The following is a 26,363-nucleotide window of genomic DNA, read 5'->3' as shown; positions in this document are numbered from 1 at the left end:
AGTGTCATATATTTTAAAATGTCCAGTTAAATTCGGATGTGTTTGAAAGGTGTCTGATTTTTTTTAATCAGCATCATGTGAGTACTATTTTTACCTGATATTATATGGGTTTTGCAGAAATATATACGTCAGACTGTCAGCATCTCTTATTTCCAATAACCTTATTTTCCTCATTAATAACTGACCTAGAGCAATAAGAGCCAACCAAGAATTCAAGCAAGTGAAACAATCCACTCTTCCGGGCCCAGCGCTTTTTGCTGCACTGAGCCTTGACAGTGTAAGCAGCAACATGTCTGCTGGAAACTAATTCTCAGCTCCCCAGACAACAGCTTCTTCCTGCATTTCCTCAGTTTCACCCACTTAGCTACTCTAGCCCTAATACAATAACTTAATCCATGTACACTAAAAACCCTGTTAATATTCTTATATGGAAAATTAGCAAACATATATATAGATATAGATATATATAGAGAGAGAGGGAGAGATATATAGATATATATATAAAGACAAACAGAACACAGATGATAAGCAAGTATGTTTAGCATAACAGATCCCAATGTCATTATCTCGTATATATACTTCCTGATCCAGACCAGTTTGTAAATCTCAACTCTGAGATTCTATCTGATTAAACAGAAAAGCTATGTTGAAGAAGCCATGCACAAGAGATGTTTGTAATGTAATATAAAAATGGTGTTGGGGATCCTAATACACTGTAATTGACCACGCAGAATTTTTCAGTGAAAAGATAATTTGGTATTAAAATTGTGCAGTGCTTAAATAATGTAATTTTGATAATGGCAGTAAAATAAAATTTCTGTAATGCAAGTGAATCATAAATTTTAACATTTTTTTTCTCATTCAAATGAAGTATATAACATGTCTGAATGCTGTAGCTATTGTACCTTTTAAAAAGACCTCTGCCATGAACTATTATTAAATATTATTTTATTTAAAATACATAGCAAAAACTGGTGAATTCACAATATAAACATATAGAAGTGCCACATAACATTTATTTGAGAAATAATGAATCCTGTGGGAGCAAGTCAACCTTTTTCCTCCAGACAGTTTTATTACAGATTTTTTTAAAGAGCTGAACCGTAGGAACTCTTTACCCATGTTTAGCTGAAAACTGAAACTGTGATAGGTTTTGACCTTCTGAAGATAAACATTTATTCCCATGGCTACTCAGGGTTCCTGTGGCTCCTTGCGCTGTACCGGGATTCTGAGTCTAAGGCGGCTAATCTGTTCGGCATCTGATCAGACAGAAATGTTGCTAACATTAAAAAGTGGCTCTTTGTTTGTGGCATTCACCCCATAAGTCCTTTTCGCAGCGAGAAGTAGCGTGGCACCAGCAGTAAGGTACGGCAAAGGATATGTGGACTGCTTGGAATGAGACAGGCCACCCAAGCCAAGCCATGTCTGCCAGCCAGTTCAGTGAGTGTTGTAACATATCACATTCCTCCTTTCTCTTTCTTCGGGATGCCTCCTGCCCTCCCGCTCGGGAGAGGCACATGCTCCTCGCCACCAGCAGCCCAGGCCCCGTGGTGCTCAGCCTCCTCACGTGCACAAGTCTGTACCACGACACCAGGATCCTTGTGTAAGGAGACCACAAGTTCATTGTGCCCCCCTTTGATCCGCATCTTCACGTGGGATCCCCGCGAGGTCGGACGGTAGGAAGCAGTTCTGCCTCCGCTGTCTACAGCTGCCAGATATGCCATCGGACACTCTCTTCTGTTTTGTCAAATGTATGTTTGAAGTTGAATATATATAATGTTCCCTCATGCTGCTACATTTCATTTGCAAAGACAGGGTTTACATACTGTAAATTCTACTTCTTACCAAAAATACATTATCCTGGAAGCAAACTGAGTCAAGTGTTCTCAATGTGCCTGTAATTTCTTTGCAATTGTGTGAGGTGTGAAATTCACTTGACTGTTCTTAGTGAAAGATCTGAAGGGTGGGAGATAAAAAATTGTTTTACTTCTGCCAAGCAAGCACAGAGAAGTATAGATTATGTATGTCATTTCTGGAAAGAACATGGAGGAGCTGTGCTTCCAAAAGGCATCCTCAGGCTCAGAGAAAAAGGAAAGGACCTAGGACAAATACCTTCTTCTTTTTTTTTTTTTCCTTTTTTTTTTTTCCTTTTTTTTTTTCTTCTCCCATCATCCATATCAGATATAGAAAAAGTAAAGGTTTATTACACGCTAAGATAAGTATTTGAATGATCTAAATTAAAGTTTTAAATAGAAAAAAAATATGCAGAGTGCCCCTGGTACAAACTTGATATAACAAGAGATTTCTGTAACTTGTGATAGAAACGAGAAACAACCTTTTTTTTTTTTTTTGGTGGCAGATGAAATATCTTTTTGATTTTTTTTAAGTATATCCAAAGTATTTTTTCTTCCTTATTTGAAAATGATGATCCGCTCATAAAACCGGACATTAAATTTCATGATATGAAATTTACTCATGAATTAAATGATGGACTTGCATGCAAATGCCTGAATTGGTGGAAGCGCCTGGATATTTTGCCTTCTCAGTCATTACCTTAGCATGGCACTAGGAGGCAATCTGCTATTAGAGGTGTCATCCTTCAGACATCAAAGTCCTTGAATATTGCCGTCTTTCAACATCAAATGGTGTTGCTCCTGAGAAGCTTTAGCAATTTATTTTACGTCAAATTCCAGCCTGCATTATTACCATCTCTTTAGTGTCTTCCAGGTCGTTTTAGGAAAATGGTGCGTTGGTGATCCAGAAGAGCTTTCTGGGGTTCTGACCGCCCATTTGGCCAATCATGACGCCTTCCAGTGTACCAAATATGTAACTGAGGTTAAGTGTGGGAATATTTAGACTGCATGTCTTGACAGGGCTGTGATGGCCAAATTGCCTGTGTTGACAAGATACGTGCATTTCAAGGTATGCCCAGAAGCAGATCAGCTCAGATAACCATAGCAGGGAAAATTTATGAATCTCTGTGGTAAGGACATCTCCAGGGTAGAATGCAGCTGAAAGGGAGCTGGGATTGAAAACGAACAGTTTTGATTCAGTTACCAATAGGTTACAATAGGGCAGCTAGGCAGAGCTTAAGCTCTTAATGGCAATGAACAACTAACAGAATAAGTAAAATGTTAATTAGTCAGAAGAAAGAGCATGGACATTCTCAAGCTGGACTCCAGAACAAGTTCATTTTTAATTTTCTTTTGCCTTAGTTTTCATCTTCTTTGCTGTCATAGTTGTTCTGGAAATGAATTGATTAAAGCTTTTGTGCCTCCAAATGTTACAATAACACTGTAGGAAAACCAAAGCAAGGTTAATAGATCTGTTTTCACGGTACAGTTCCAAGGTGTTCCACACTACACATAAGGCTGTAGTCACATATTGAAAACTGAGGTGGAATAAATACCTGGTAGCTTGTAAAACCATTCTGTGAACTAACTTTGCAGCTGTTCTTTCAAAAAGGTAGCATAAGCACATGTCTTTCAAGATAGCTTCAACATGTGTGTAACCAAGGTTTCACCAGCAAGAACCACACTGGTGATTCCTACCTGTTGAGTGCTTGACTTTGCCACCTTGCATCATTTCATTTGTATAAAAGTTCTTTTGTTGTTCTTGGGATCAAATGTATATTTACATGTTTTGTAATTTTATAAAGAACATATTTAGGTGGTTTAGAAAGATTTGATGTCTATCACAGCGGTATTCTGAGGTAGAGCTAGAAACATGTTTTTAGAAATGTTTTCACAAGTGTTTACCAAGACAGAAAACTGAATTGGACTTGGCCATATTCATGCTCCTCTTGCTTACTTTTTGCGAATATTTTAACTAATAGTTTTGCTGTCAGGATTGTTTATAGAAACAGCACATTTCAGGCAAATATTTCAAAAAATTCATAGTCTGTATTTTAGTCACAAATGGAAACATTTTCACTAGAAATCTAATTATAAGCTTTACTGTAATGTATGTTTTATTGTGTAATCGTAAAATTAGAAAATATGCCTCTGCACACATGGTTTCACACTTAGGAACTATGAACTGCTGGGTTAAATAGCAACAACGAAGAGGGCATTGGAAATCACCTACTTGAAGCTCAAGAATTCTAGGTACTAAGTAGTTTCAACAATATAATTTAAATTGTTTGACATTTTCATCCCCTCAGATACTGCCCTTTGCATAAGCCGATCTTAAAGGCTGTATTATAAGTGTTGGGTTGTGGTGTGATATTGCTAGTTGGATCAAGGGATGCAAGAAAATAGATACTGCAGTTTTCAGAGACAACAGAGAATCTTGACCTGGGATCATGATGTACTTAACAGAGAAAAAGAAAAAAATCAAATAATTTCAATTTTCAGGTCTGTTTATCTGTGATTCTTTGTCTGTAAATACTCTTATGGGTTTGAAATCTTACAGAGAATTTTGTCTTGCTTTTTAGAACCTCTCCCTTCACCTTTCAGAAAAGAAAGAATAATCGTGTTTGTGTGTGTCTCTAATATAAACATAATTAACATCAGTGGCATATGGAATTAATGCTGCCTGTAAGGAAAGAGCTTCACAATTAAATCATAGATTTGCTGCTGTGCAGTTTGGAGACGTGAGCTTTGCTCACAAGACAATGGGTTTATATGCCATATTCCATAGATTCTCATTACATGTCTTGTGTCAGCAAAATTATATTAGGCAATCTCACTACTTGCATCAGCTCATATTAATATTATTTGTAAGACAAAATGGCCCTTGATGTTATATCCCTACTCATTATCAGAAATCATTTTGCTCTAGAAATGTTAATAATAAAGTTTACATATGATAACATTACTATTTGTTTTAATAATTTCCAATAAAAACAACTACTGTTTTAGTGACTCATTTTATTTTCTTGTATTTCCTGGCAAGTACTGCATGTCTTTTTAAGGAATATAAAAATAAGTTGGCAACACAGCTCAGAGGCTGACTCCACGGGCCGTGCTTAGGGGAGGCTGCCACTGAAATCCATGACCTGGACAGGACGTACAGGACCAGGGTGCTGTTTGCAGCTTCCAGTCTCTGCTCCCCTGTACTGAAACACTATAAAACAGCATTAACTGAGACTTAAAATAGAATGGAAATCTGCTAATCATGAAGACAGAGAGAGGGAGAGAGAGAGAGAGAGAGAGGAAATAAAAGAGAAAGACTGGAAAAAAAAAAAAGAGGTGGAATACAGTCAACCTCATCAGTGACCTGCCATGTCAACAACAGCTCATGAAATGGCAGCAGCTTTGGTGCACGGCACCAACACCATCCTAGAAATGCATTACCTAGAAGATTATTAATCAGCACGTTTAGATTGCTTATTGATTGGCAAATAAATATTAAGATTGCTTAACATTGGCAAAATTAAAAGTACTCCAAATTCTAATTCAAAAACAAATTTGCTGCATATGCATAACCAAAGCTCTCAGTGAATATAAGGCATACATATTGCCAGGTCATCCCATTTGTATTTGAAATATCTGAAATTTGAAATAACTGAAGCCTGTTAACAACAAGGAAATCGTGGAAAAGGTAGTCATGCTGGCATATTTTGGGAAAGACAGGAAGTTTTGTTAACAGTTTAATGAAAGAAAATTGTCAACCTCAGTATAAAAATGCATTTTTACTTACTTTATCAAGAGTATTTTAACTAAGAATTTAAATTTCAGACCTTTGTAAATAATTTTTGGCCATTATAACATCCTCGTTATGAAGGTCAGATCTTAATACTAATGTGAAATCTTTTTCCATGAGCGTTTGTATTTGTTTCATTGCTCTGCTTTGGCTAGCCTTTGGTTTATATTTCTACCTAACCTGGACAAATTCTACAGTCATTTAAACCCATCCAACCCTATCGACCTCAACCATATTCTTATCCTGATTTACAGCCTCATTAGGATTTTAATGATGTAAATGAAAGCAGAATTTGGTCCTAAATCTTCACTCTAAATTAAAGAGTGCATTCACCTCTCAGCGCGGGACGTGGGAGTATGTGCTTCAAACAGAGCATACGCAGCTAAAACTTGGCAGGCAAGGTCTCAGCTAGAGGGTGGATTTTTTTTTTAATGTTGAGCTCGCTTCTCTCCTCCGATAAGCAGGCACACATTCCCGTGTATCTTGTAAAATCTCTAACAGTTCTACACATGCATGTACAAGCATAGTGCTGTTTTTACAAGATAGAGAACAATTCTTACTCACATATCTTTCTGATGAGGGAATCAAGTCATCAGCCTAAATGTATTTGGCTTTGCTTCAGTTGCAAGACTCCAGACGGAACGGGCGCTTGCCAGCTGTTGGTGCTCTCCTGGCGTAGCTGTAGCAGGGCCATGGATCGGTCCCTCCTGCAGTGCAGTTCCTGTCCCAAAACTCTCCAGTTAGGATGGCAGTGGACGAGAAAGGGCCATCTTAGTTTTCTGGTAATGTAGAAAACCCAACCTCAAAGCCTGATCACAGAAGGCAAAAGAAAAATTCTCATCGACTTCAGTGGCCTGAATCAGTTCCTGAAAAATACCGGGTATCGACTTCAGGATCCTCTACAAATTTAAGCCAGAAAGCCTCTGCTACTTACAATGAACCATATAATAAACAGAAACTATGGAGGGCTTAATACTTACTTTAGGCAAACTTCATTGTGTATAAATGCATTTTACAGCACAACAAGCAGCACACTTGCTCTACCCTTATGCTCTGTGTACCTGAGATGTACGTGCAACTCCTATCAGGGACCCACATTACCTGAAATTGTTCTCCTCTGGCCCTCAGAACTGCAACTTTTCCAGGAGATGACATTTGTCAGCATTTGCTCCAGAAAAGCTATTCCCATATAGTCTTCCCTTAAAAATTTCAGAAGAGCATGTCTGGAATTCATTCAGCCATTTCCGTCGTAATGCCCATAAACTCTGAACACATAAATTACGTGTCATTAGTGGAGAAGGGTGGTGTGCCCACTCACACTAGCACCACGTTTTGGAGGTGCTCGGCCGGGGATGCAGATTCACAACCCCCAGCAAGATCAATAGCACAAACTCAGGCTGCGTGTGGCGGGGGAGTCTTTGAATGGTTCGGATCACAGAATCATAGAATCGTTTAGGTTGGAAAAGACCCATAAGATCATCGAGTCCAACCATCAGCCTGGCACCACCAAGTCCACCACTAAGCCACGTCCTGACGTGCCATGTCCATTTGTGCACAGAAGGAAGCAGTTTGGAATTTCTTGCTCATATTTCTTCCGGGCTGCTTGACTTCAAGTTTATTTTAAAGCACAATGAAGGTTGATTACTTCTAGTAATAGGTGAAGTGCTGCGGAGTCAAGAAGCAGACGAATTTTAAAAGATCTTATGTAACTCTAGTGATATTTTTAAGCCTACTAATTGGCAGGTGCTTCTCACAAATAAGGAGGAGGTGACTTTCTGAAAATATATCTGCCCCTTGAGTGCAGCACGGCTCACTTCATCGCTTTTATCACCAACTGGGATTCAACACCTGTAAAAATGAAGAAGGTAGCACTCATTTTTAGAAAGCAGTAATCAAGAGGAAGCTTTCCTCCCCAGCACAAGGTGAAGGTGTGAGGAGAGAAGAAGACAACCTGATCAAGGCCACCCAGCTCAGCCTGCAGCTGCCAGTGGCCAGCAGCCAGGTCTGGTGGGCAGCACCGCGGGGCGGTGGGTCGCGATACCCCACCGAGCCAGGCAGCTCGTGGAGGGTCGAGGACAAGCACGGTGCTTGGCAGCAGTGCTGTCGGTAGCCAGCTTGTTTGCACTCTCTCTTTTCCGCTTGACGCAGGCACCCTCAGCACCCAGCAGAGAGAAACGCTGGGAGCGTGCCCCATGCAGGCAGCCCAGGAGGGAGGGTCCGACGCCGTCCGCCTCGCCTGGAGGGTGGCAGACGGGGCATTTGGCTCCCAGCGCTTACACATTAACGTGCAGAAACCTGTCTACGTGCTTTTTCTTTCTTTCTTCTTCTTTTTTTTTTTTTTTTTTTTTTTTTTTTCTTCTGGATATCTTAATTCTGCTGATGCAAAGTGCGAGTGAAATTACAGGTGCCAGTTTGCAATGCAGAGCGCTGATAAACAACTTGCCATTTTGCAGTGGCTGGTCACATCTGGAGCCTTTTGGGATGCAAAAGTACTGGAGGATTATTGCAAAACTTGAAGACAGTTATGTTACCATAACTTTTGTTTTTAGCCTAAATTTGTAGATTTATTTTCTTTCTTTTGGATTATTTTACTGGTTATGCTATACTTACTTAGCTAACCAGCTAACTCAGCAGCAAAACAGAAAGAGAGCCAGTCCTGAAGCTCTTGTCAGAAAACTTTTTTAGTTTGACCTTAGACTGAGACAGGCTGGTATAAAACCATGGATCAGTGGATTGTGTTTCATTAATTTCGGCATATTTTAAAACTCCACAACCTACAGCCCCCACCCCTGACATAACTATGTTGTTGTGCAATGCCCAGCACCATTGTACAGCGTTGGAAAAAAAACAAAGAGCAACAACAAAAAAAAGCACGCGCGCACACACACACAAGTGTGATGAATTTGAATTCATCCTTTTCCTCCTTGAAGTCCTCATACTACTTCTGTAGCACAGCGAGATCAACAGACAAACATAAAGAGACAGACAGATGGATCCACGGCACACACTGCGAAGGCTGTGGCAGTAAGAGCCCCTCGCTCTTGCATTTTGTTATTTTTGTAGCTCTTCCTGCACAGAACACGCTGGCGTAACGCTCAGCTATGTACTGCCGCAGCCTTTTACCCCAGCCACTCTCTCTTGAAAATCCACGCTGAAATTCGAGAGGCTGCTAGGAGATTAATATTTGTTTATAATATTATTAGTCATTTCTATTTGCTAACACATGCGTGGAGACACAAAGGGGCTTGAGGAAGGTTTGATTCTTCACGTTTCTGGTACACGGCAGCGTTTGGAAACCCTCGCACAATTTCCATCAGGTCACTGTAGTAATAATTATGCATGTATGCAGTTAATGTTCCCTGACTGCTTCTGATCCGCTACGTCTGCTCCCGCTCGGCGCTCTCCTGTAGAGATCACACGGTCTGAAGGCAACACGCGGCAGGCTGGTCGGACCTCGGCACCCCAGCAGGTTCACAAGCCCTGCTCCAAACCCATGCAGAATGGGAAATGAAATGCTAATTCGCACCCACCCCCCACCCCTTAACATCTCATATATTTTTGTTGTGTTAGAAATATCTGAAATGGCTTTGATGTCTTTTCTGTGATTATCCACAATTTCCTGTTATGTAAGGTATCTCTCGGGAGACTTGATAGTCAAGAGTAAGTTGCACTGGGAATTATAACTAAGGTCTGGCCCAGCCTTGTTTTTTAGCTCACTGAGCATTACTGGTGTGTAGAGCACTGTATTTTTCCTATACTCTTTAGTCTGTTTATATAAAATATTCACTCTGAAACTGAGAATGCTCCAAATTTATCCTCTTGTGGCACACGTGATCATTCATGAGAATCGAGTTAAATATAGGGTGGGATTTTTTTTTTTTTTGCTTCAGAGAAGATACTGTCAAGTTGGGTCTGGCTTTTTTCCCCCTTCCTTATGAAGGTCAGTGGTCATTTAGGACAGTTTTCTATCACGCATCTCAAGTGCTAAGGCAGTGCTTGCTGCAGGATAAGCGCAATAACTTGTCAGTGAGTCTCAGCTCGTTCTTCAACCCATTCTGCCCATGTGGTGCAGAGAATTTTCATGGAAGCATTTCAGGGAAGAAATTTTGTGGTTTCATGGAAGTCCCAGCCTGGTTATGGTGAGCCATGTGACGAGCCACCTTTTGTCCCGTGACAATGCAACGCACACTACTTCGATCACATCCAGAGGTATTTGGTTGCATATTGATAGCTGTGGGAAGAGAAATCTGACAGTTTTTCCCCTTTGCCATGTGTGCCAGATGCTGGTGCAGCCTTCAGTGGTGTTTGTGGGATGAACAGCTTGTAGGATACACAGCGAAAATCGGACAGGCGTCTTGGAGCTCCCTGGCCTTGCCACTCTCCCATCCAAGCATACGATCACCCTTCTTTCGTGCATTTATTGCAGCATGTCGTACCTCAGCTCCATTCCTAACAGTGTCCTTGACCTTCAGCATTTTCCTCCTAGTGCTCCCTTATAGCTGCTGCATTCAGAGTCTGTTCTGCTCCTAGTTTCCTCCTCAGCTCCTCCAGCACAGCACAGCTTTGCACAGGGTGTGTTTAGAAATGCAAGTGTGCGTAAAGAAGTATCGGTGTACACAGGATTTTTTTCATTATTTCCTGTACCTGAGGTTGCCCTTTTTGCCCTTTTTGACATTTTCTGTGAGCAAAACATCATGAGATGTCTTCATTGTCCTGTGGCTCAATGCAGAAATAACTATGGCCTTAAAATTCTGCCACTAAAATATTTTAAGAGACATTTAAACCTTTAAATGTGTCAAATGCATCAGGTTTTGCTAACTGAGCCATCTAACAACATGCAGATTTCCTCTGCGATTTTTGCCCTACCTATCTGCAGAGAACAGGGCCCCCACAACCCTCCTCTTTTCAGTGCTCTCCTTTTCTATGCACCTGCACTCCTGCTCCCCAAGGGAAGCAAAGAAACTTTCCACATTCGGTTGTAACATACCAAAAGCCTGGTGCTTTTGACGCAGACGTGCATGCCATCTCCATGCAGACTGGGATACTGGGATATTGTAACCTAGCTGAAAGCACAGCACCCAAGTACCTTGAAAAGGAAAATGACATCAAGAACTATGGACGGACTTAAGGAAAAAAATAAAGTAAAAGGCCACTGTTTGACAAAGGCTACTGTTTGACTCCAGGACTGGGTGCCTATCTGCTCCACTTGACCCTCAAGTCTTGCCTGAGCATCGGCTGCAGTACTTCCACTGCACTGGTAAATGATATAGTGACTATGGTTAAAAGGAGAGGGATACAAGGGTTAATGAGCTGTTGGCATTTCTCCTCTGCCTTGTGGTCTGCTAAGTGCACAAAATAACCTCATGCCAAATCCAGCGCATTTGGGAGTTCTTATCAGAAAGAATCTAAACTTGGGCACAGAAGGCTTATGGTGAAGTGGGCATCCCTCTGAAAAGATGTCATTTCAAAGAAATCACTGACGCTGAGATGAGTTGTGCCAGGAAAAAAAAAAAAAAAAAAAAAGAAAACAAAAAGTCCCTGTGGCTTTTCAGCTCCATCCCCAGAGGGGAGTCTGGGACATGCTCTAAACCCAGTGGTGTTGAGAGAGGGGCCCCTGGCAGGTGGCCAGGTGGCTGGATGTTGGGGGACAGAAAATTCAGGAATTTGGGGACTTTGAGCCATCCACACAGAACTGCTCTTCCCTCTGGTCCTCCTGGCTGTCTATGAGAGCAAATGGAGAGACACGTGGCTTGCAGAGTGCAGGGGAGCTTCAGGCAGGAGACGTCACACCCAGCCACATCGTGCCCAACAAGCTGTTGAGCATCAGGGTGTGAGCTGAAGGCTGCTGGAGACCCCCCATGTTCTGCTCAGCACTTCAGCTCCAGCCACATCCCTGGTTGGGTACCCACAGGCATCCTTTACTGAATCTGGCCCATGTCAGATGCATCAAATTATTCTGAAGAATTTCGGTCCTGTGCAATGAGTATTGATACTGTGATAACTCAGGCAGCATCAGGGCTTCATTGAGCAAAGCTCTTCCAGACAATGAAAGTCTCTGATCCATAAAACAGACAAGGCTTTAGCAGAAATACAATGGATGAAGCTGGAAACAGCAACAACAAAAAGAAAGCTGCAGCAAGAGCCCAGAAGATTTGTCCACACTGAAGGGCTGAGAGTCATATGGCATGAGCAAGGGGATGAGAGAAGGTGGCTCTGCTTGGCCTCACAGAGCACCAACTGTTATTACAATCACTATCAAAGTTAGAGGAAATTGCATCCACTTTACTGTTGAAAAGTACAAAATGTACAAAGCTTTCCTAGCATCCATAAACAGTTGAATATATTAGAAAATAGAGGACACAAGGCTTGCTGTTGTTCTTCAATCTCAACTCATATTGCTTCCAGTGGCCATTTAACCTCGATAAAGACAGAAAGATCCAGGCCCAATGTTTTTAATTACAAGTGGCATTTCCAAGCCTTCTGTGGTCTGCGTCTAATCCAAAAAAGTGACTTCATTTTGGACTCTGGCACTATGGATGCTCTGTGCAAAAGGCAGACTGCAAACTAGTTTCCATCCTGCTTTAATAATAGATTCACAATCCAAAAAGGAACTTTAAACAGTTTATTTTAATATTCAGGCTTAAAGCTTTCCTTCTGTAAGGGGGTATATAACCCAGCAGTAAAACAATGTCTTTGAAAGCTGACTTAAAAGGTCTTAGGAAAGCGGTGGATTGTTAGATTCAGGCTCCCAGCAGTTAAAAAACAGTTGAGCAGAGAGAAACAAATTGGCAGCTCCAGTGACCAAATCTGCCCCAACTCAGTGATGGGCTCAACCTCCTCTATACAGACAAAATGTTCAGGATGCCCTGATGCAGAAACAAACGCTTGCTGCAGTGTGAGGCCGGTGTGGAAAAGGTTTCTGTGGAGCGAGGCACGAAGTGAGCCCTTCTGCACCTGCAGAGCAACGAGAGAAAAGGCGTGCAGAACAAATAGGATGGGAGGGACAGTGTGAGAGAACCAGAAAGAAAAAAATGCAGTGAACACTAGGATCTGTTTTCTGCATGGCCAATAGCCAGAGGAAATATTTTTCTAATGGGTGGATAAGGGCTTGTCTTCTGCTGAGGTGTGACCAAGCCCCACTGAGGCTCCGGTGAGCTTTCAAGGAATTGGCAGAGGCCAGGGGAATCCACATGGAAAAACAAACAAACAAACAAACAAACAGTTTTTATCCCAATTAGATGTGAAAGTCCTGTTGGATGAGCTATTTACCATTTCCTTTGAGAACTTTGTAGACCCAGTGTTTTCACTGTTTGGGGTTGAACTGCATTTCAGCTACATACTTCTTTTAATGACTTCATCCCAGCCTGTATCGTGACACCACTCTCCCCACTGTCAGACATTCAGCATTAAATCCCAAGGCTCCATCCTTGCCTGAGGAAGCTCCTACAGGAGGGAGTTAGCAGCAGTATCCCCAAGCTCAGTGGTTATGGCACTGCCATTTATATTTGTGTCCGTATGGCCTCTGGGCACTGGTACCTCACCTAACCTCCAGGGCCACCTTTTAGCCAGCCTATTTATGTTGTGTGTATATATAAGCATGTGTGTATACATATATATATATACATATATATATATGTACTCATAAATTCTATCACATCAGCACCTGGACATCGTGCTTTGCTCTTGCCTAAAACCACCTCTCTTTGTCAGTGTTTTTTTCTCAGGGTGATGCCTTCAGAACTGAGCGCGGGATGACAGCAGAGTGTGTTGTACAATGGCCCAAGTCTCTCTTTCCCTTGACACAGGAGAACAAAGCAGCCTGGAGACAGTCTGGGTCCTTTAAAGGTCTGTCTCCTTTGCTTCAGCTGGCTCTCAGCTACCCTCTGTGGGGCTCTCACCCCTCAGCTGGGCAGCCTTGCCCGGCAGAAGGCTGCAAAAAGCCTCATGGCCTCTGGGAGGACCAAGCGAGATGTCCTCAGAGCACTGAGGCCATGGCCACAGGCAGCCTTGTGCTTCTGTCCCCCTTCATTACGCCTGAGCTCCTCCTCCCGTGTGGCTTTTCACTACTCGTGGCCGACCTGAATTAATTTTTCAAGTCGGATTTCATGAGGCGGTATCAAATGCTTTCCTGAAATTCGGATATATTACATCTACTGCCTTCCCATCATCGGCTAATTTTCTAATTCCATCAAAAATGCAATCAGGTTTGTCTGGCAAGGCTTATTCTTTATAAACCCCATGATTCAATTTACCTACCAGTGAAGGATGAAGGGCTGAGTCAACCTTTGCAAGCTTAATCAAACTCATCCAAACCTCTGCGCTCAACAGATTGAACGGGAAGTTTTGCAGGAAGAAGCTTGCTCTCAGCATTTGCCTTACTTTTGTGGTTTCTAATGGGATGGAAATACTGGAAGAAAAAGCTTTGGCACTGCATTTCAGTACTTTGCTGCTTAAAAATAGGGGAAAACACAGAAAATATGTTTCTTTTAAAGTAGACTAACTGTTTCGGATTGTAAAACAGGGTTCTGGAAGATGAAAAATATTGTTAGGTAATAGTTTAGGTCCAACTCTACTCTTACCTAGTAGTTCCCATTTCCCTAGCTGATCTTGCCAGAAAACAAACAGAAATAAACAAAAACAGATAAAGATCATTGACAGTTGGGGTTGGATTTTGGCTTCTGAGGTTCCGCTGGCACATGCGGGATGATCCAGAGCCCCAGCCTGGCAGGCAGTTGACAGACATGCAACTGTATGGCAGATGGACAGCCTCTGCTATTTAAGACTCCTAAATAAGCACAGCATCTGATGAACTTTGAGATTGTGTTTGGTGTGATTCCCCCCACTTCAGAAAACAAACAAAAACCCTCAGATCTTCCTTTCTGAAGATTTATAATGTTTATTTTCCTGGACAATTGCTTTACCCTATCAAAAACCTTACCCTTTCACTTGCTTTCCATCTTTGTTTGCATTCTTTGTTTTGATATTTGTTTGCTTTTATCTCCTTGGGTTTGAAAGGGCTCTCCTCCTTCTGCTCAGTGTGCATACAACTCAGAGGAGGGAACCTGTGGGACATGCAGGGCACTTGGACACTAAACCCAAGGTACAAGAAAGGTTAGTTCTACAGACAACATTATTTCTATAGGCTGATTCTATACTGTTGAATATAATAGTGGGGAAGAAATCAAACCTGAACTAGAAAGAGGATCGAAGACAGCGAATATGCTGTATGTTACTGGGTGGCATAGGAGTTACCTTGGAAATGAATCCGGTGTACTTCTGCCTGCAACGGAGCCAAAAAAAAAAAAAAAAAAAAGAAAAGAAAAAAAAAAAAAGAAAAACCAGCCTGGCTGTTTTTTTGAATATCTCTTCTTCCCTTCTTTAAATATTGGCTAAATCACCGCACTTGGCACCTCCACTTAACACTCAGGCTGACACAGGTGTGAGGGGCACATTCCCATTTGCCCCCGACTCCTGCTCTGCACCCACTTTGGGTCTACACAGCCCATGAAGACACATCCCACCCACCAGCACAGCCCAATGGGGATGGCAGAGGAGGCAGCCCGGCCACAGATCCCGCTGGGAAAGCTGCAGAGGGAAGAAAACCTCAGCCCACAGCCCACTCCTCTCATGCTTCAGTGCTCAATGGCTCTTTCCCCCGCTCAGTCCTGGGCGGTGATGAGATGGTCTCTTATATGCGATCAAGTAATTCTTCAATGCCTTGGAGAGCCATTGTGTCTGTACCCAGATATGCAGGCGGTCCTTCTTTGGAAAAACTGGGTAGTAATTGTATAATCATTTCTATGGTGACAAAGAACGAGAACATAACTTCAAGACATTTAGAATAATAATGTGCCTAAGCAAGTGCATATTTTAAAATGTGTTGCTTGTGTATGGAAAGGTCCTGAGCAACTTCTGGCAGTCAGGAGAGACAGTCTACCATAAACCTCCTCACAGCAGGCAGCTACTCGGTCTGAAAATTAATTTCAAGAAACATGACTGACCACCGTGCAATTTTAGCAGTAGGTTTTTGCTGAACCTTTTGTGGTAAACAATGTTGTTAGCTGAGGACACAGTGACTGGACTTCAGAATTAGCAGCCAGGCCTACAGGCAAGAACAGAGGTACCGCAGTGCCCACCGTGTGCTAGAGCATCCTTCATTATGAGGCAAGCTCACCCCTGAATGCTCACACCACCTCCAGCACCTGGAAAGGCCAAACAGGTTAGATGCAATACCCACTTAGGTTTATCTGCTTGCTAACTGCTTCTGAAAACATTACTTCCTAAAATATTTCAGATAAAAAGCTGTTACAAAAAAACGGGCTTAAAAGATGTCCTTCAAAAGATACGAGTAAGCACTGAACAAAATGCTTTTTACTAACTTGAGCCTGATGTAAAATTTCCTTGGGAAATACAGTCCTCCGAATCCAGATTCAAACTGCAAGACGAGAGCAAAGATACATATTCAGGGAAAGATGCACCAGAATATTCTTAAAAGAACGGGAAAGACTGGAATGAATCTTTCCTTTTTTGAGGGTTCTACATGACCCTCCACAAACTTACTTTTTGCACAACTCTTAACAGAGAAGTATCATCAAGAAGTATTTAAATAGCTTCAGAAGACTTAGTGAATTCTGTGAAATGTGCTGACTATTCCTATGTGTTTTGCTTTAGCCTGGTCATTTTTAGCTCCTCAAGCCTTCACATATTTGGCTTCTAATGTACACTTAAACAGTGAATAAAGAGTATATTTTAAATTTAATATGCTTTTCATTATCTAAGTCATCTTCTGTGTTTCAGATAGCTTGGACAATGTCACTAAACTTGTCAGATTCCCCTTCTGCTTCTCATAAACTAACACAATACTGTTGAGTTAGGCTTTGTACTCCTGCAGAGAAATATCCAAATTCTTCCAAAAGATTGTTTACATTGACATCAGAGACGATGGAAAACAAATTACGACATTTGTATTTGTGTTAGGAGCCAGATATGCTGCCAGAACCGCGGAAATCAGTGGCAACGCTCCTATTGGATGCTAGCATTTATAAATCCATTATTTATTTTTAAGCAGACCTAATTTGGGAACCTTGAAATAGTTTATTAGTTCCCTACTGTTTTGACTTCCATCTGCCCAAGTACTTCTTGAATGAGAAGGAGATTGTTGGGTAACAGCTGTTGGAGATATGTATGTGTGGTAGGTTCACTGGAAGGGTGTAAGGGAAAGATTCTCTTCATAGTTCCCCTCTTGTCCTTCCAAAACTTGGTTTTATCTCCTTACTTCTTAGCACTAATGACTTGTCCTACACCATGGTCCTTCCTGGTTTCAGTGAGAAACTTGGTCATGAATAGACCGCATGATCAGCGCTGCTACACTTGAATTTAAAATGCATTGTTTCCCTAGACATTGCAAGCACCCATGGAGGTGAAACAGGATTCATAAAAAAACAAACAAACTAACAAAACAAAACAAAACAAACAAACAAAAAACAGTGGAAGAAAGTCTCAGTGGAAAAAACAACAACAACAACAACAACAAACAACTATATTTCTTAGAATTGATAGAATTGATTTTAAAGAATTAGTATGCAGGGAGAAAGAGAAATATAATCTAAAATGGAGTCTACGGTTGTGTGTTTCTTAGCTAGATTATTTTTTTCATTTCCATTAACATTAAAGTTACTGACAAAATACTGACAGGTTTTTAAAAAAGGAATATGTTTGTCAGTATCAAATATATTCAAACTGCAGTATAAAATCTAGAATGATTCTCATAAGCAGCCACCAAATGATGGTGGAAAATGGAGTATTTGGGAAGTCTGAACAAGTACCTACTCCTGCCTCCACTTCAGGCAATGAGAAATCAGGGCCAAACTCTGTAAGTATTGTAGTCTCTCTCTCCTCCAACCAAACCAAACCAAACCAAACCAAACCAAACCAAACCAAACCAAACCAAACCAAACCAAACCAGCAAAAAGGGTCCATGAGAAAGCTAGCACATGGGAATGAAATGCCTCCCCGATTCCTTAGTATTCTGGCCAACCAGATATATTTTTCTAGTGAAACTTTTTCTTCCCAATTTCACATACAACATTTTTTGTTTTCTAAGGTGGGGACACTTCAGGGTTACAAGAAATTTCAGTACATTGAGCAGAGAATTCCTAAAATCTGAGATATGACCTGGAGTCTTGTCAAGAATAGATAAAATAAAGTAGCATTTAAGAACAACCAATAAATGTCTCGCTAGTCTGGTATGAGCTTGTGGAACTCGGCACACTGGAAAAGACTCAATATTGGGGCTAACTGAAAATGGCATTAGGAGAACGAGCTATGCAGGGAAATTAAAATGGTCTCTTTCAAAAATGATTCAGGATAGGACAGACATACCAGCTTCAGGATTGCTACAGGGGTTTTCTACTGGGCAAAGAGAGTAATAAGAAACTGAAAAACTTTTGGCATTTCAACTTTATTGAAAAAGGGTACAAAGGAACCACCTCTGGATATTGTAAAACTCACAAATAAATTCTTTACAGCTGCACAAGGAAAGATAACAATGAGAGCCCAATATTTCATTCCTAGCACAGTAAAAAATCCTATTATAGCCAATGCAGTTATGGGTGCACCAGCTGTATTCTGGGAATTCTATATAACTTCTGTCTGCTTCTGAACCAAAACCCCTGAGGCCAGCCTGTGAAATTAAAAAGTCCTCCTCTTTCATATACATGTACATGCCCCTCCGCATCTCTGTTCGTTCACCAATGTCTACAATTAAGTAAATTGTCTTAATCAGACACGATGCCCTTCCAGGCCCAGGAGGAGCTTCTCAAGTACTGTTTTCTGACCCCACACTCTTCTTTAATACCCACAGTCATACAGAAAAAATGCACCTCTTTCTTCATTACTAAAATCTATACCGCAGGATGCTCTAGGCAGGCAAAGCTCATGCTGCCTGAGGTTTGGGGCAATGTAAGCTCTGGAGAGACAAGTGTCCATCTCTGTTTAGTTGGAAGAGCAGGTGTTGTTTTTTTTTTTAAGTGCAGAAGACAATTAAAAGAAGGGGAGTCGGGGGAAGGACATGAAAGAAATTAAAACATTTCAGCTTCTCAAGTGTTATTTTGAACTTTTGAATCACCAGGGGGAAAGGGCTACCACAGGGGTCAGGTAAGCATCATGAAGCTGAGCTGTAAATTTTGACATTGGGTATTAAAATATATATATAAAATACCACACTTCACCTTAGCTTTCAGGATTCTTACCCATATAACCCAGGAAACTGAGATGCTAGCCAGACCATCAGCAGTAAATATGTGGAGAACTCAACAGGAGGAGAAAGAGATGAAACAGATGGGAGGAGTCACTGCTCCTCAGGCACCCCCAAGGCATCTCTGTTCCCTTGCCCAGCACTTCCTTTTGTAACCTTCCCGGCTCCAGCTGCTCAGGCCAGGGCTTGATTCTCCTCACGGACCCACAGTGCTGTCCTTCATTGGACAGAAAGCCCACCCCGGGGGAAAGCAAATGGATTCAAGCATGAGAATTCATCTGTCCACACGAGCAAATCTGGCCGGGGCCAAAACAAGAGGTCAGGAGAGCTCACTGAGTCCAGCTCCCTAAATACCGCCACCAGACATGCAAAGCGTAATTCAAGAGAACAGCAGAAAAGTAAACAGCAAAGGTTTTTATTCAAATGTGCTATTTATATCCAGAAAGGGAGAAACAGGAAACCTTTTGGAGCTCTCAGTTCAGCCCAGTCCCATGACTTCTGCAGGGTCCCCACAGGCTCTCACATCCCTTTGCGTGCAAAGAGACCAGCAAGGCTTGACTTTGTGTCTGCCTCAGACCTAGGAGTCCTTGGAGACGCTGCTCTAGGACTGTCCTTTCTCATCCATCACACTGGATTTCTCGCAGATGGCTTAAATGACAAAGTATATGGATAAACGTCCTTTAATCTACAAAAATGTGATGTTAAACTTTGACGATTAGCTTCATACAGCTCAGCTTGTTTGAAATCGAAGGCAGAATGGATTGAGAGGTGAATGTCTGTGGAAGGTGTATTGTCCAGACATCTTCCTAGATATGTCATGAAATGATGGAAGTTAATGGCATTTATAAAGACACCCATGCCATACAGACAGCATAGGTGTAGATATATAACACATTTTTGAAACTGTGCAACTATTTATTTCTATTAAAGTTCAAGCATTTGTGCCTAATTGTTTTCAATAAGTGTTTAATATTTTTCCTCTCTGAGAAGCCAGAGTGATTATTTCCATACCTCCCCCTGGCATGGTGATGGTACAATGTTCTGTAAAGAAAGCCTGCAGATTGATTTAACACTAGTTTCTTAGATGGATAAATAAGTGCAGATACATCAGTGAATGGGATGTTCCTATCTTGAATATTCATGTGTTTCTGTCCTCACTGAAGTCAGTAACAGGATTCTGACAAAATGTCAACTCTTACTTTGTAGTTTGTCCTGGATTTCCATGAAGGCGATCTTTGGATAGGGACTTTAGAGAAGAAAATGATGTAGCAAAAGTGCAGAGAGGAAGGGGAAGAGAAAGGAGATGGAGAGTTTGTTCTTTCCATTAATATTAAACTGTCCATTTCCCAGCTGTAGGCTCATGAAAGGAGACTTCTTAGTGATTACCTAGTAATTCAAACCTTACAAACCCACCTCAGAACACACAAAGACAAGGTAAAAAAAAAAAAGATTTTTTTATTGCAGTTTCATGAAACCTGATCCACAGCAGAGCTCGAAGAATTCACTAAGCTTTTGAACACATATGCAGACTGGTATCAATTTCTTTTTTTATTTCTTCCTTGCCAGATGAACAATATATATGAACAATATCACCTCTGTGTGTGTGTGTGTGTGTGTGTGTGTGTGTGTGTGTAAACATGAGTAGCTTTTATAAATGCAAATGCCAACGAATACAAGTAATAGTCTGGTTTCTATAAAAGGCTCTGTCTCGCAAAACAATCTGCTGCACAAAACCAAAACAAACCTTGAAAATGATTTTCACGTGTTAACATTACAGAGCACAGTTGCCTTTTACCTGTTTACCTATTCAAGCTAGGAAGCGAGAAATATTCAGTCAAAGACGAACCAAAGGAGCACATTACCTTCACAATCCCTCTGTGCTGTTATCACAGAAGGTATCTGGAGTCCAAGGGTTCCCCTCCTCAGTGCTGTGACATTGCCTATACCCAGTTATAACTCTGCCTTACCCTTCTGTGCCTTTAGAGAGACCAGAATGAATTGCTTATAATTTGGTTCCTCTGGTGTAATTGTGCCTGTAACACACAGCTGTAACAGGGGCTGAATTTGCTATTGTTCTGCATATCTCCCAATTACCCGTGAAAAGCCCAAAATACCAACAAAGTAAATTCTGAAGTGCATATTACCTGAAACTCAGAAATGAAAAAAATGTTTCAACTGCTTTTGGTTCAATGAAAGACTGTGTGAAAAACAAACATTATCTTTCTGGATTCCATATACCATCGAGCACTTTAACTCAATTTTCCATGTTATTTTGATGGACTTTTCAGTAGGTTTCAGGGATCGTATTCCCATAATGTTCATTTATGAATCTGTGACCTCTTGAAAGGTGAAGAGAAACAAAACATGCACAAGTACAAATGAATGAATAACACCCTAGTTTTATTTCTTACTTTAAACACTGCTATCGGCGAGCTGTTAAACTATCAGTCAGATCTAGTATAGCTTTGATTTGGTACATGCCAATGCTTTCAGTCTTCACCACCACCCTCTTCCTGGGCCCCAGGTCCAAAACGGAGTGAAATTTTAGCAGTTTTCAGCATATCTATCCCTAACTCAACATGAAAATCTTGAATAGTTCATAAAAAGTAAAAGAAGGAAGTGCTCAAATGTTGGTGTGGAAAGCAAACAAATTAATAATAGTCAGCTACCAGAGTCCACCTGCATGTTTTGTGCTTCTTAAAAAGACCACGGACAACAACATTATCTCCTAAGATTTTGGGGATCCAGAGGAATCAGCTCCTTTGAATATTAAGCCCATAATACAGTCTGAAATGATTTTCATCTTTGCTGGGTCACACACATCAAAAAAAGCAGAAACTTTCCTCAAAACTGCCATATGCTTGAATGCGCTGATGGGCATGGCTAACATGGGACACCACTGGGATGATATCGAATTCACCATTATGTGCCCAGTAAACTCATGGAGAGAAAACCATTTTATTCAAGTACGAACATCTAATGTAAAGAGCTATCCAGAGAATAGAACATCACATGTATTTGCTTTATAAAACTGTGCAAAGGTTTGCCAAAGCTGTCACAGTGTGATAGCTTTGGCCATTTATTTCCCCAGATCTCTAGTGTGAGTGCTACTGCTTGCTTTGGAATAATTTTTTATGAACAGAGATTAATAAAAGTAAAAATCCTGAGTGTTCTGAAGAGGTTATTTGTCCTAGTCATGACTAATTGCTGGCTAAGGCCAAACTTTTTTTTTTTTTTTTCTGCTGATACACCTGTGCAACTCCAGGCTTAAAGTCCAGGATACGCAGCCTCATCGATTAAGGCCCACAAAATTGCGTTTTGACTACTCCTAAAATGCAAAGAAACAAATGTGTTAAATAAGACCATTGAAGTCAACAGCAGTCTTCATACGTCAAACCAACTCAGTAATTATCAGCAACTCCACACTGGGCTCATCCTTTTCTTGTAACATACTGCTGAGTTTGGTGACCCTGAAAACAAAAGCAATTTTTATTTAATTCTACGTTTTCAGCACAGCATTAAATGCTAAAAGTGGGAGCTGAGGCAGTGTAGCAGTGAAGCCCTTACCCACAGATCCTTGCACCCGCATCACGCAGAGATAGATCTGCCCATACAGCGCTCTGTGTAGGACTGGGGTCCCAGTCAGCCTCACATCTATCTGATGAAGGACCTGTTTTTGAGATGTTTTCTTCTACTTTTTGGCACAAGCAGTGCATGAGCTCACATTCCTGACGTGGCATATCACTGAACCACCGATGGTGACTTTCAGCAGTTCTTCGAAGTCAGTAACTGAGGCTACCCACCATTTTTTTCACGGACTGGGTTGTCTGGTAACACACAGTTTCAGTCAGATAGCTTAGAACAACCAGTTTCAGCCGTGCCAACAACAGAAAGGAGGGTGATCCCACATGTTATGTGTGTTTATGCAAGTGTCATTCATCATTTTAACCCATTAACTAAATATCAACCAAATTTAGCAGCCAAAAAAGTAGCAGTTCAATTACTTCAGTGAAAATATGTGGCTGGGGAGGGAGAGACTGTCTCTGAGCGTCTCTACAAGACAGGCAGTGCAAGTTAAGCCTTCGCCAGCACCAGAGAATGCATACATCTGAGAGTCTGCGTGTGAGAGAGCGAGCGAGAGATGCTGCAAAAAGCCCCTCCAGTGGAAAAAACATCAGGGCTCGATCTGAAACCACATCAGAGAACCCAGTCATACGAGCTAATATGGAGGAGCACAGTACTCACAGATGTGTTTTCTTCTGCTGTGTGAACTAAGATGCAGACTGTACGTCACAAGGCCCTTTACAGGTAATTTCTGATACTCCACATTGCACTTGCACACAAACTGGAAGCTAATGTACTTATTTACACCCGTGAGCAACCATGTAGTCATCACTGAGAGCAATAAAGCCCAGCGACAGTTTCGTTCTCGCCAAGTTTTATTTCTAAACCGAATGCATTTGGATTCTACCTGGCCCTTCCACGGGTGAACCGTGTAGCAGAAAGCTGCAAGGAATCGTTGCTCCTCCTACAAAAGCATAAGCAAATTGTGGTTCTCTCTGGAAAAATAAATAAATAAAAAGAAACAGCAAGGAGGAGGCAGGGCCGTAACTTAGGTTTCATGGGAGAATGAGAGTGAGCAGGCAAGGACAGGCTGTATTAGAGGAGTAACTGTAGCAGGCTGCGGATTCTTCCAGCTGTTTTCAGCATACTGCAGTTCCTCTCCCCGTCCTGTGGCTCTGTGCTGCAAGATGCCCCCAGCTCCCTTCAGTGAGCTGCTCTGCGTCTCCCAGGACAAGTGTCCTTTAACATAAAAGAATTCAGGCAACCCAGAACTGCAGAGCAGGATTAACTCTCCGTGGTGGTGGAGAACCTTTCCGGGGGAACTGCAGAAACACCTATAAAAGGTGTCATGGCATAAAAGAGAGAGGCCTTGCCAGCAGGAGACCTGGGTGACAAACAGGTTATTAATGAGCCTTTGCAAGACTTCTCTTTCTACTGTTCTCCCTGCCACTGAGCTGTAGTTACTTTTATTTCCTTTTATCCCCTCCCAATTGGAAGACAGGGACAAATAAAGCTTTTGTTTTAACACTTCTGCACCATGCACTCCTGCCATCTTCATTCCCTAATAAAGGTCTGGGGCTCACCTCGCTCACCTGAGCAACTCTTCCTCAACTGCATGGCACGAGAGTGAAGGACTGCAGAACAAAGTTCAGAGTCAGAAACTCCACAGACAGATAAGGCATCCCACAGAAGGAGGAAGGATTCTTGGGAAAGGCTTCAAAGCTGCCTTGGTCACATATCTGTAGAAAAAGACCAAACAAAAGCTTCTCTTTCCCATGATATCTTGTCCAAAAAATCTTTCCAGCTACACAGCAATAACTATATATAACTAGAATTAAGAGAAGGGAATTGCATTTACTGGCTTAATTTCCTGAATAGGCCTTTGTTAAGAGCTGTCTGAAAGCTGCCAGTTAGATTAATTGATGATTTTGAAAGTCAACAGAATGGGCAGAACTGTACATTAATTGCATATATTAATTGCATACATTACTGCGAGTGTGTGAGGAAAATCGTGGTTCTGCAATACAAGTTACATTGTTCAAGTAAGTCCTACACAGCCACAGGAGTAATGTTTCACTGCAGACATGCTTAATGTTAATCCATAATGTAACTAGCTGCAGTAAAAGGGAGGAAAAAAAAAATACACCAACAGTTTGTAGCTATCCTATATCTCAGACAGGGTGATATAACATAGCATATGTTTTAAAATGATAAAGACTTCCAAGAATAAGATGCAGCTTCCAGAAAAATATTCATACACGCCCAAACATAAGCAAAATCTTGTAATAATTGAATAATTGCTGCTTTCTGTACCTAAGGAGTCCAAAAAAAATCCAGACCAAACCAGCCCTTTTCAGTGGCTTAGCTGGTCAACGCTCTTACACACAAAGCCCAGTGCTCTTCCCTAAAACCTAAGAATTAATCAGCATTATGTAAGAGATTTTTATAACACTCTAAAAATACATTGCGAATTCCTTTCCAGTGTCGGACTGAGAAGCTTTAAAGTACAGCCACCCCTTCATCCCCCTTTTAAGCAAACACTGGATCTTCATTTTTGATATTAGAAACTTAAATTCGTCTCAGTATATGTGCCTCAAATCTCGTTAATTACAATATTGGCCTCATGAGATACAACTGCTGCTGCTACTGCTAAGAGCAGTGTTTGTGCTGAAAACGATTTCAGCATGGGCACAGATACAGAGATACCGCATGTGCATAAATACTTTAAAAAGGGACTGATGGCACACGGAACTTCATAGGACTGCTTTGGATGTTTTCGTCTTAATGTACCTGTCCGCTGGGCGAACTCTTGTCCCCACGGGACAACGTCTTGTTTGCGTGGCTCTGATAGATAATGCACCACGATAGCATTCCTGCAAAGGCAGTTGTAACGTTAGCCTGGCAGATCTACAGCAGAGTCCTCTGAATACCTTATTCCTTTCTGTGCTCTGTTTCTGATATTCATAATAAATAAGTACCAGCACTATTTCTGTATCTTCCACTGAAGGGTCTCTAAGCAAAATTACAAAGTCATCACCTGAATGTTAATGGTAGTCTGGGAACCATACCTGAAAAGAGAAGGAGCTCTGACACTCACTGTTAGGGGGAACAGGCTCAGCCTGCTCTTTTCTGAGCGTCCAGGGCTGCCCTCTCAAAGTTCACTCTGCTCTGCCTGGATTAGTCCCCCAGATCATAACTTGTTCTACCCAAGGTACTTCAAGTTCTTCAGAACCAAATAAATCACAAGAACGCAAACAAATTGCATGAAAACGGGAACAAAGATTTTCAGCTGTGGAAGTCTTGCCATGGAATGCATATCCAGGGGACACCAGAGCAATCTCACCTCATCCCATTTTTAGGAAACACCCCAACACAGTTTGTTTCCACAAAAAAAAAAAAAAGACTTTTCCCCATACAAGAGTGACACGACACTGACACAGCCACCTCCTCAAAATAACCCCCTGCCCTTCAAACCACAAACAAATCAATCAAAACTATTGAGGCAAACCAGAAAAGAGATTTTGCAGAAAGCAAATAAAAAGAAAAAAAAAAAAATAAGAAGAAGAAGATGTGGAGAAGACTCCCTTGTCCAAGAAGGACTTCACTGCTGTTGCAGTTTCATGTGAAAGCTGTGCTGATACTATGGGTGGCAACATGAAGTCTCCAGCAGGAGACAGCCAAAGTATCTGACGGGATGATAGCAGCTGTTCCACAAGGGCAAGCACGTATTTAGATGAAAATTTTACTCCGGATTACGATCACCCCAAAGCAAAGTGTCACCTATCCTACGTGTGTTTGCCAGGGAGCATCCATGTTCGTGAGTTTCTTCCCCTTCAACTCCTCTTATTTTTCGTATTTCACCCACAACCCAGGTCCTCCTTTGTTCTCTGTCCCGATT

General features: G+C 41.5%; 2 long non-coding RNA genes across 3 annotated transcripts; both read right to left on the bottom strand.

The window, feature by feature from the left end:
* Positions 1-974: 974 nt before the first annotated feature.
* LOC137848422 (uncharacterized) lies at positions 975-7,953 on the bottom strand. Of its 2 annotated transcripts, XR_011091339.1 has the most exons (4): positions 7,598-7,953; positions 6,748-7,494; positions 6,211-6,425; positions 975-3,022 (listed from the first exon to the last, which is right to left on the bottom strand). It is a non-coding gene; the product is annotated as an uncharacterized lncRNA (long non-coding RNA). The 2 variants fall into 2 exon arrangements; XR_011091338.1 differs by having other exon boundaries at positions 6,748-7,953.
* Positions 7,954-21,845: 13,892 nt separating this feature from the next.
* On the bottom strand, positions 21,846-24,582 carry LOC137848477 (uncharacterized). Its single transcript, XR_011091375.1, has 2 exons — positions 24,451-24,582; positions 21,846-24,204 (listed from the first exon to the last, which is right to left on the bottom strand). It is a non-coding gene; the product is annotated as an uncharacterized lncRNA (long non-coding RNA).
* Positions 24,583-26,363: the final 1,781 nt, after the last annotated feature.

This window comes from Anas acuta, chromosome Z, assembly GCF_963932015.1.
Source record: "Anas acuta chromosome Z, bAnaAcu1.1, whole genome shotgun sequence".
Lineage (NCBI taxonomy): Eukaryota > Metazoa > Chordata > Aves > Anseriformes > Anatidae > Anas > Anas acuta.
This window is presented reverse-complemented; position numbering and strand designations above follow the sequence as displayed.